Source organism: Panthera uncia, assembly GCF_023721935.1.
Source record: "Panthera uncia isolate 11264 chromosome C1 unlocalized genomic scaffold, Puncia_PCG_1.0 HiC_scaffold_4, whole genome shotgun sequence".
Taxonomy (NCBI): domain Eukaryota; kingdom Metazoa; phylum Chordata; class Mammalia; order Carnivora; family Felidae; genus Panthera; species Panthera uncia.
In genome coordinates this window covers 11,950,114-11,960,054 of record NW_026057585.1, presented here as the reverse complement: position 1 = coordinate 11,960,054, position 9,941 = coordinate 11,950,114, and the positions used below count along the sequence as shown (strand labels likewise).

General features: G+C 40.8%; 1 pseudogene; it reads right to left on the bottom strand.

The window, feature by feature from the left end:
* Positions 1-8,376: 8,376 nt before the first annotated feature.
* On the bottom strand, positions 8,377-9,491 carry LOC125913346 (ribosome biogenesis protein NSA2 homolog; annotated as a pseudogene).
* Positions 9,492-9,941: the final 450 nt, after the last annotated feature.

Sequence of the window (9,941 nt, the reverse complement as noted above, 5' to 3'; positions counted from 1 at the left end):
CAGCGGGACTTATCATCTGGAATGTTAGAAGTCAACAGCTCTGCTCCGAGAGTGGGAGGGCGAGAGGACACTGGGAGGGAGAGGTGTTGAGCCCTGGAAGACAAAGCTCAGCTTGGTGGGGAACAAAGGCGCTGGCCAGTGCCATCTCCCTCTCCCATCCCCCAGCCAAAATCCCAAAGGGAACCAGTTCACCAAACTTGCTTGCACCCTGCAAACACCCAACACTGTGCTTCTATGGATCCATCCCTCCGACTGGTCGGCCTCCCTCCCAGTGCTGCAGAGCCCCTCCCGCAGGGGAGCTGAGCCTGCCCCTCCCACCCCTGTGCACCTCGTGGATCCACCCTGGCTAATACAGCAGATTCCATCAAAGCAGCACCACAAGACTGGCAGTGCGCAAGTAGCCCAGACAGGGGCCACACCACTCCACAGTGAGTGCTGCCCTGGGAGAGGGGAAGATAAGGCACACACCAGTCTGACTGTGGCTCAAGCAGTGGGCTTGGGGCAGACATCGGGTCTGACTGCGGCCCCGCCCACCAACACAAGTTACTCCAGACAGCCCAGGAGAAGTGCCCTGCAATTCCGTGCCACCTCAGGGACTATCCAAAATGATGAAACGGAAGAATTCTTCTCAAAAGAAACTCCAGGAAGTAGTGACAGCTAACGAATTGATCAAAAACGATTTAGGCAATATAACAGAACAAGAATTTAGAATAATGTCATAAAATTAATCGCTGGGCTTGAAAAAAGTATAGAGGACAGCAGAGAATCTATTGCTACAGAGATCAAAAGACTAAAAAATAGTCCTGATGAAATAAAATGCTATAAATGAGGTGCCAAATAAAATGGAGGCGACCACAGCTCGGATCGAAGAGGCAGAGGAGAGAATACGTGAATTAGAAGATAAAATTATGGAAAAAGAAGAAGCTGAGAAAAACAGAGATAAAAAAATCCAGGAGTATGAGGGGAAAATTAGAGAACTAAGTGATGCGATGAAACACAATAATATACGTATAACAGGGATTCCAGAGGAGGAAGAGAGAGAGAAAGGTGCTGAAGGTGTACTTGAAGAAATCGTAGCTGAGAACTTCCCTGATCTGGGGAAGGAAAAAGGCATTGAAATCCAAGAGGCACAGAGAACTCCCTTCAGACATAACTTGAATCGATCTTCTGCACGACATATCATAGTGAAACTGGCAAAATACAAGGATAAAGAGAAAATTCTGAAAGCAGCTAGGGATAAACATGCTCTAACATATAAAGGGAGACCGGTAAGACTAGTGACAGACCTATCTACTGAAACCTGGCAGGCCAGAAAGGAATGGCAGGAAATCTTCAATGCGATGAAAAGAAAAAAATATGCAGCCAAGAATCCTTTATCCAGCAAGTCTGTCATTCAGAATAGAAGAAAGATAAAGGTCTTCCCAAACAAAAACTGAAGGAATTCATCACCACTAAACCAGCCCTACAAGAGATCCTAAGGGGGACTCTGAGTGAAATGTTGCAAGGACCACAAAGTACCAGAGACATCACTACAAGCATGAAACCTACAGACATCACAATGACTCTAAACCCATATCTTTCTATAATAACACTGAGTGTAAATGGACTAAATGCTCCAACCAAAAGACATAGGGTATCAGAATGGATAAAAAAAAAAAAAAGACCCACCTACTGGCTGTCTACAAGAGACTCATTTTAGACCTGAGGACACCTACAGATTGAAAGTGAGGGGATGGAGAACTATCTATCATGCTACTGGAAGTCAAAAGAAAGCTGGAGTAGCCATACTTATATCAGACAAACTAGACATTAAATTAAAGGCTGTAACAAGAGATGAAGAAGGTCATTATATAATAATTACAGGGTCTATCCATCAGGAAGAGCTAACAATTATAAATGTCTATGTGCTGAATACAGGAGCCCCCAAATATATAAAACAATTGATCACAAACATAAGCAACCTTATTGATAGAATGTGGTAATTGCAGGGGACTTTAATACTCCACTTACAGTGATGGATAGATCATCTAGACACAGGATCAATAAAGAAACAAGGGCCCTGAATGATACATTGGAACAGATAGTCTTGACAGATATATTTAGAACTCTGCATCCCAAAGCAACAGAATCTACTTTCTTCTCGAGTGCACAGGGAACATTCTCCAAGATAGATCACATACTGGGTCACAAAACAGCCCTTCGTAAGTATAAAAGAATTGAGATCATACCATGCACACTTTCAGACCACAATGCTATGAAGCTTGAAATCAACCACAAGAAAAAGTCTGGAAAACCTCCAAAAGCATGGAGGTTAAAGAACACCCTACTAAAGAATGAATGGGTCAACCAGGCAATTAGAGAAGAAATTTTTTAAAAATATGGAAACAAATGGAAATGAAAATACAACAATCCAAACGCTTTGGGATGCAGCAAATGCAGTCCTGAGAGGAAAATACATTGCAATCCAGGCCTATCTCAAGAAACAAGAAAAATCCCAAATACAAAATCTAACAGCACACCTAAAGGAAATAGAAGCAGAACAGCAAAGGCAGCCTAAACCCAGCAGAAGAAGAGAAATAATAAAGATCAGAGCAGAAATAAACAATATAGAATCTAAAAAAACTGTAGAGCAGATCAATGAAACCAAGAGTTGGTTTTTTTGAAAAAATAAACAAAATTGATAAACCTCTAGCCAGGCTTCTCAAAAAGAAAAGGGAGATGACCCAAATAGATAAAATCATGAATGAAAATGGAATTATTACAACCAATCCCTCAGAAATATAAGCAATTACCAAGGAATACTATGAAAAATTATATGCCAACAAACTGGACAGCCTGGAAGAAATGGACAAATTCCTAAGTACCCACACCCTTCCAAAACTCAAACAGGAAGAAATAGAAAACTTGAACAGACCCATAACCAGTGAAGAAATTGAATCTGTTATCAAAAATCTCCCAACAAATAAGAGTCCAGGACCAGATGGCTTCCCAGGGGAATTCTACCAGACATTTAAAGCAGAGATAATACCTATCCTTCTCAAGCTGTTTCAAAAAATAGAAAGGGAAGGAAAACTTCCAGACTCATTCCACGAAGCCAGCATTACTTTGATTCCTAAACTAGACAGAGACCCAGCAAAAAAAGAGAACTACAGGCCAATATCCCTGATGAATATGGATGCAAAAATTCTCAATAAGATACTAGCAACTCGAATTCAACAGAATATAAAAAGAATTATTCACCATGATCAAGTGGGATTCATTCCTGGGTTGCAGGTCTGGTTCAACATTTGCAAATCAATCAATGTGATGCATCACATTAATAAAAGAAAAGGTAAGAACCATATGATCATGTCGATTGATGCAGAAAAAGCATTTGACAAAATACAGCATCCTTTCTTAATAAAAACCCTCAAGAAAGTCGGGATAGAAGAAACATACTTAAAGATCATAAAAGCCATTTATGAAAAACCCACAGCTAATATCATCCTCAATGGGGAAAAAGTTAGAGCTTTCCCCCTGAGATCAGGAACACGACAGGGATGTCCACTCTCACCGCTGTTGTTTAACATCGTGTTGGAAGTGCTAGCATCAGCAATCAGACAACAAAAGGAAATCAAAAGCATCAAAATTGGCAAAGATGAAGTCAAGCTTTCACTTTTTGCAGATGACATGATATTATACATGGAAAACCCGATAGACTCCACCAAAAGTCTGCTAGAACTGATACATGAATTCAGCAAAGTCGCAGGATAAAAAAATCAATGTACAGCAATCAGTTGCATTCTTTTTTTTTATTAAAAAAAATTTTTTTTAATGTTTTATTTATGTTTGAGACAGAGAGAGATAGATCATGAACAGGGGAGGGGCAGAGACAGAGAGGGAGACACAGAATCCGAAACAGGCTCCAGGCTCTGAGCTGTCAGCACAGAGCCTGATGCGGGGCTTGAACTCACAGACCACGAGATCATGACCTGAGCCAAAGTCGGACGCTCAACCGACTAAGCCACCCAGGCGCCCCTCAGTTGCATTCTTATACACTAATAATGAAGCAACAGAAAGACAAATAAAGAAACTGATCCCATTCACAATTGCACCAAGAAGCATAAAACACCTAGGAATAAACCTAACCAAAGATGTACAAGATCTGTATGCTGAAAACTATAGAAAGCATATGAAGGAAATTGAAGAAGATATAAAGAAATGGAAAAGCATTCCATGCTCGTGGATTGGAAGAATAAATATTGTTAAAATGTCAATACTACCTACACATTCAATGTAATCCCAATCAAAATTGCACCAGCATTCTTCTCGAAGCTAGAACAAGCAATCCTAAAATTTGTATGGAACCACAAAAGACCCTGAATAGCCAAAGTAATTTTGAAGAAGAAGACCAAAGCGGGAGGCATCACAATACCAGACTTTAGCCTCTACTACAAAGCTGTAATCATCAAGACAGCATGGTATTGGCACAAAAACAGACACACAGATCAATGGAATAGAATAGAAACCCCAGAATTAGACCCACAAAAATATGGCCAACTAATCTTTGACAAAGCAGGAAAGAATACCCAATGGAAAAAAAGACAGTCTCTTTAACAAATGGTGCTGAGAGAACTGGACAGCAACTTGCAGAAGGATGAAACTAGACCATTTTCTTACACCATTTAGAAAAATAAACTCAAAATGGATAAAGGACCTGAATGTGAGACAGGAAACCATCAAAACCCTAGAGGAGAAAGCAGGAAAAAACCTCTCTGACCTCAGCCACAGTGATTTCTTACTTTACAATCCCCAAAGGCAAGGGAATTAAAAGCAAAAATGAATGATTGGGACCACATGAAGATAAAAATCTTCTGCACTGCAAAGGAAACAACCAACAAAACTAAAAGGCAACCAACGGAATGGGAAAAGATATTTGCAAATGACATATCGGACAAAGGGCTAGTATCCAAAATCTATAAAGAGCTCACCAAACTCCACACCCAAAAAACAAATAATCTAGTGAAGAAATGGGCAGAAAACATGAATAGACACTTCTCTAAAGAAGACATCCGGATGGCCAACAGGCACATGAAAAGATGCTCAACATCGCTCCTCATCAGGGAAATACAAATCAAAGCCACACTCAGATATCACCTCACGCCAGTCAGAGTGGCTAAAATGAACAAATCAGGAGACTATATATGCTGGAGAGGATGTGGAGAAATGGGAATCCTCTTGCACTGTTGGTGGGAATGCGAACTGGTGCAGCCGGTCTGGAAAACAGTGTGGAGGTTCCTCAAAAAATTAAAAATAGACCTACCCTATGACCCAGCAATAGCAGTGCTAGGAATTTACCCAAGGGATACAGGAGTGCTGACGCATAGGGGCACTTGTACCTCAATGTTTATAGCAGCACTCTCAACAATAGCCAAATTATGGAAAGAGCCTAAATGTCCATCAACTGACAAATGGATAAAGAAATTGTGGTTTATATACACAAAGGAATACTATGTGGCAATGAGAAAGAATGAAATATGGCCTTTTGTAGCAACGTGGATGGAACTGGAGAGTGTGATGCTAAGTGAAATAAGTCATGGAGAGAAAGACAGATACCATATGTTTTCACCCTTATGTGGATCCTGAGAGTCTTAACAGAAGACCATGGGGGAGGGGAAGGAAGAAAAAAAAGGTTAGAGAGGGAGGGAGCCAAAACATAAGAGACTCTTAAAAACTGAGAACAAACTGAGTGTTGATGGTGGGGGGTGGGTTATGGGCATTGAGGAGGGCACCTGCTGGGTTGAGCACTGGGTGTTGTATGGAAACCAATTTGACAATAAATTTCATATTTAAAAAAATAATTAAAAAATGGAGGAAATATCCTCCATGTAGAGCTGTATTATTTAATAAATTATATAATATTCATAAAAAAGGGAGGGTAAAAGTTTATTCTGGAAAACTTGGGAGGAGGGTATAGGGTAAAGAACTGGGGGATAAGAGTCACTCAATGGTATTTATTGAGCACCTACTAGTGCTAGCTACCATCTAGGTCCTGTGGACACAGAGGTAAACCTTGTTCTTGTGAAGTTAACATTGAAGTCAGGGGAACATTCATTTAAAGAAGTTCTAATCATGTTGAACCTCAAAAAGAAGGGTCTTTACCCCTTAGCTCCCTGGATGTTCACAGTCCCTTTCTACCTAAAAGCTCCCCAGATTTGGAGAGATTAGGAGGGACAAACAGTCGATCACCAAATGGGTGCTGTTATATAACCTTCCCTGGGGCATGCAGTGCCTGCTTGTCATTACATTTACTGGAGAAACTACTCTAGTGACCCTTCCCTAGACAGAAAGATGTCCCAATGTGACTGTGTCTACTTATACTGAGAACTGGCTGGCAGTTTCCCAGCTAAAATTGCCACATAAATCATCACAATAATTATAACAGATAAATTAAATAATGCTTTGTGTCACCAGGCATCTCCATTACACATCTATCTCAAAAGGATTACAGTGAAAATTTAAGAACATAATGTCTAATGCGTTGCTTGGCATGAGGTCACTATTACACACACACACACACACACACACACACACACACGGACACATGCACAGTTCCTTCCTTAGCCACTATGAGAAGTTCATGGCCCCTGCCTCTGAGAGAGAATACAAATCAGGCTCCCTAATCATTCAGCATAGGCCGTCGGCCCCACCTCCTGCACATCTGGTATATACAGCATGTGAATCCCTCTTTAATCAACAACTCAGAATAATGGCATTTCCGACCCTCATCAGATAATTCAACCAGGAATTGATTGCAATGCAGCTCTTGCCAAATGCTTGCGGGGGACAGCAGATATTTGAGAGAAACTGCCTAATGGATACGTTAGCTACTTGCATTCTTCTAAGCTTTTTCTTTGAATTAAGAAATCATCAGAACACTTATCTGGACTACATTATTGCAGTTCTTCATAAAACCCTTTGAATTAAAATGTGAAGCTCCTTTATCTGCTTTTTAGAGAACGTATATTAAAAATATCTGCCTAGCAGGGGACCCAGCTCACAGTAAGTAGGTCCTTCACAAGCATTTGAATATTGAAAGGGTGAATCTCTTTGAACAAGAACTGGGGTCCCCCCCCCCTTCACTACAGCCAAAAGAGAAAATAACATCCATTAGGATTTCCTTTTTATTCCTTCTCTCTCTAGGGAACTGCTCTCCATCCTTCACATGTTGGCTGGATATCACCTTCCTTCTGGTGCCGCCCCCCTTTGCAGGCAGGGCTCTAAGTTCTTCCTGCCCTGCTCTGCCTCTATTATAGCCCCTGTCTCATGCTTTTGCAATTATTTTCACTACTGTCTTCTTCTCCCTGGACCGTGAGCCACTTCAGGACACAACTGTGCCTTTTTCATCTTTGTAACCACAGTGTATGGCACAGGCCCGGTCCACAGCAGGTTAATAAATGTTTGAATGTCAAAAGAATAAATAAAGCAATGCAGTGTCCCTCATATAAATACCAACCAAACACTTCTTCCTTGAATTCAGTAACAGGAAAACTTAATATTCTCAATACATTTTTATTGAGTTCCTGCTTTATGCAGAACTCTTTCCTGATGTGACAGAGATCTCTGTTGTCCCTACCACAAAGGAGTCCTACATAAAGTGAGGGAGAAAACATATCTACAGGCCTATTCAAGGTAATCTGGATTCAATGTTCTAATAGCAGTACAGGGAAATGCTCAGGGGAGCCTGGGGATGGAAGAGATTAATTCCAACACGAAGATAGAGGAGGCTTGTTGCTTGAGGTTGACTTTGAATGGACAGAATTTTAACAGACAGATGTGGGGATGGGAAGCAGTCTTTACTTATCTGCGACTCTGAGATTTCTGAGTGCATGAACTGTGTTTTCATCTTTGTATCTACAAATGCCTCCAATGGACCTGGAATATAGTAACTTTTCAGTAGATACATGTTGAAAATCGAGTTTATGAGTCTAGAGGTAAATGAAAGACTGGAAAGGATGGTTGAAACCAAACTGGTAAGGACATCGTTTTGTTCGTTATGAGTAGACATAGAATGGTCTTGAGTTGGGGAGGTATGTGATCAGATCAGGTTATCTGTAAAGGATGAATTAGAGGGGAAAGACATTGGAGACCAGGAAAGCAGCTAGAGGATACTTAAAAGTCAATGAAAAAGTAGATTAAGCAGTGGATGTGGAAGGCACAAGGAAGGGGTGGGGGTCTCTAAGTTGTTTTTTTGTGAAACTTCTCTATTTTAATTTTTTTTTTTTACAAGAGAATAAATAGTTCTCTTGATGACTGCAGACATGCAAAGCTGCCTGGTAGTATTCACAAACATCCCAGTAATGGCGGTTCTCCTGATTGGTGTGCAGTCTTCAATAATCATAAAGAGTTACTTGCATGAAACTGCTGTTGAACCAGCAAGACTGCATTTATGCATCCATCATTTTCAGGACTGTTGGCAACCCAGGCATATTTTCCCCAAAGAACCTTGCTTCCTTGTGTCACAATGTCCAAATCACTCACATTCACCTCAGTGACTGGACCTTTGGTAATAACACCCAAAATTGTAAGTGGGAAAGAGGGATTTCTTCTTTACAACAAGAATTGGCAGGCAGAAGGTGGCTTCCAGTTCACGTTGTATCATGGGTCTTTTTGAAACGTAAGCCCCTGGGCCTAATGAATCTTTCATATTTAGGTGGTTTCCAAGGAAAGCCATCTCCAATAAAGCGGTCTTTAGTAGCCATCCTCTTCCGTGCTTTTTTTCTTTCTCTTTCCTGTTCAAATAACTTTTAACACCTCTGTTTCTCCCTGGTCATGAACTCTGGGTAGAGGGACTTCCCATTTTTCTACTTTCTCTTTCCATTTTTTGTTTAATCTTTTAAAGAAAAATTTTTAATGTTTATTTGTTTATTTATTTATTTGGAGAAAGAGACATAGTGCAAGTGGGAAAGGAGCAGAGAAAGAGGGAGACACAGAGTCCAAAGCAGGCTCCAGGCTCTGAGCTGTCAGCACAGAGCCCAATGCGGGGCTCGAACTCACAAACTGTGAGATCATGTCCTGAGCCAAAGTTGGACACTTAACTGACTGAGCCACCCAGATGCCCCATTTTCTCATTTAATCTTATTGGAAAGCACTTCATCTTGGACTGTGCCTCCCTCTCCAGAAGATACGCAGGTACTGCTTCTTTTGAAGTCTTTTCATCATTCTTTTGTTTAGGGTTTCCCTCTTCATGTATCCTGAGTCTTTTTCATTTGTGATTCCTCGGCATGGTGCTGTTTATGGCAAAGCTTGGTTTTTCGACGAATCATCTTTTTTGCCTTGTTTAAACATTCATGAGCTTTTTCGACCTTCTTTCTGTATCTTTTTCTCATGATAATCCAAAGAATATCCATAGATTTATGGTGTAACTCAATATATTTGTTGTATGGCATGGTGACAGGTGTGAGACTCCCAAGTACAGCTGCCAGGCCAGGAAGAAGCTCTCAATTTTCAGGTGTCAGAGACCCAGGAGCTGACTCCGCACAGCCAACGGCAGGAAAGGGCAGGATCTTTTGGTTTTAAGTTGACACTTCTGCTTACTTCTCTTAAAAAAAAAATCACTGAAGCTCTAAGAAGGACTAGAATAAAATATGCATTCCATCACTGGTGAAACTTGGAAAACATACATAATCCCAAACCTCAATATATAAAGACAAAAACTACATGGGATGTTGGGAACTGATGTAACAGAGCAGAGAAAGCTTAAAATGAATACAGTTAAGTGTCTTTGGATGGGCGTATTAGTGAGAAGCAATTCTATTCACTTTGAAAACCCAAAAAAGATGAAAATCCCAGGAGTACCAGGTGCATGAAAGTGTGCCATAAGTGAACGGGGGAATAGGTTGGAAGTCTGTAAAAGGATCAGTTAGACCTCCAGACCCCAACTCTGCCCATCCAGGTGACTA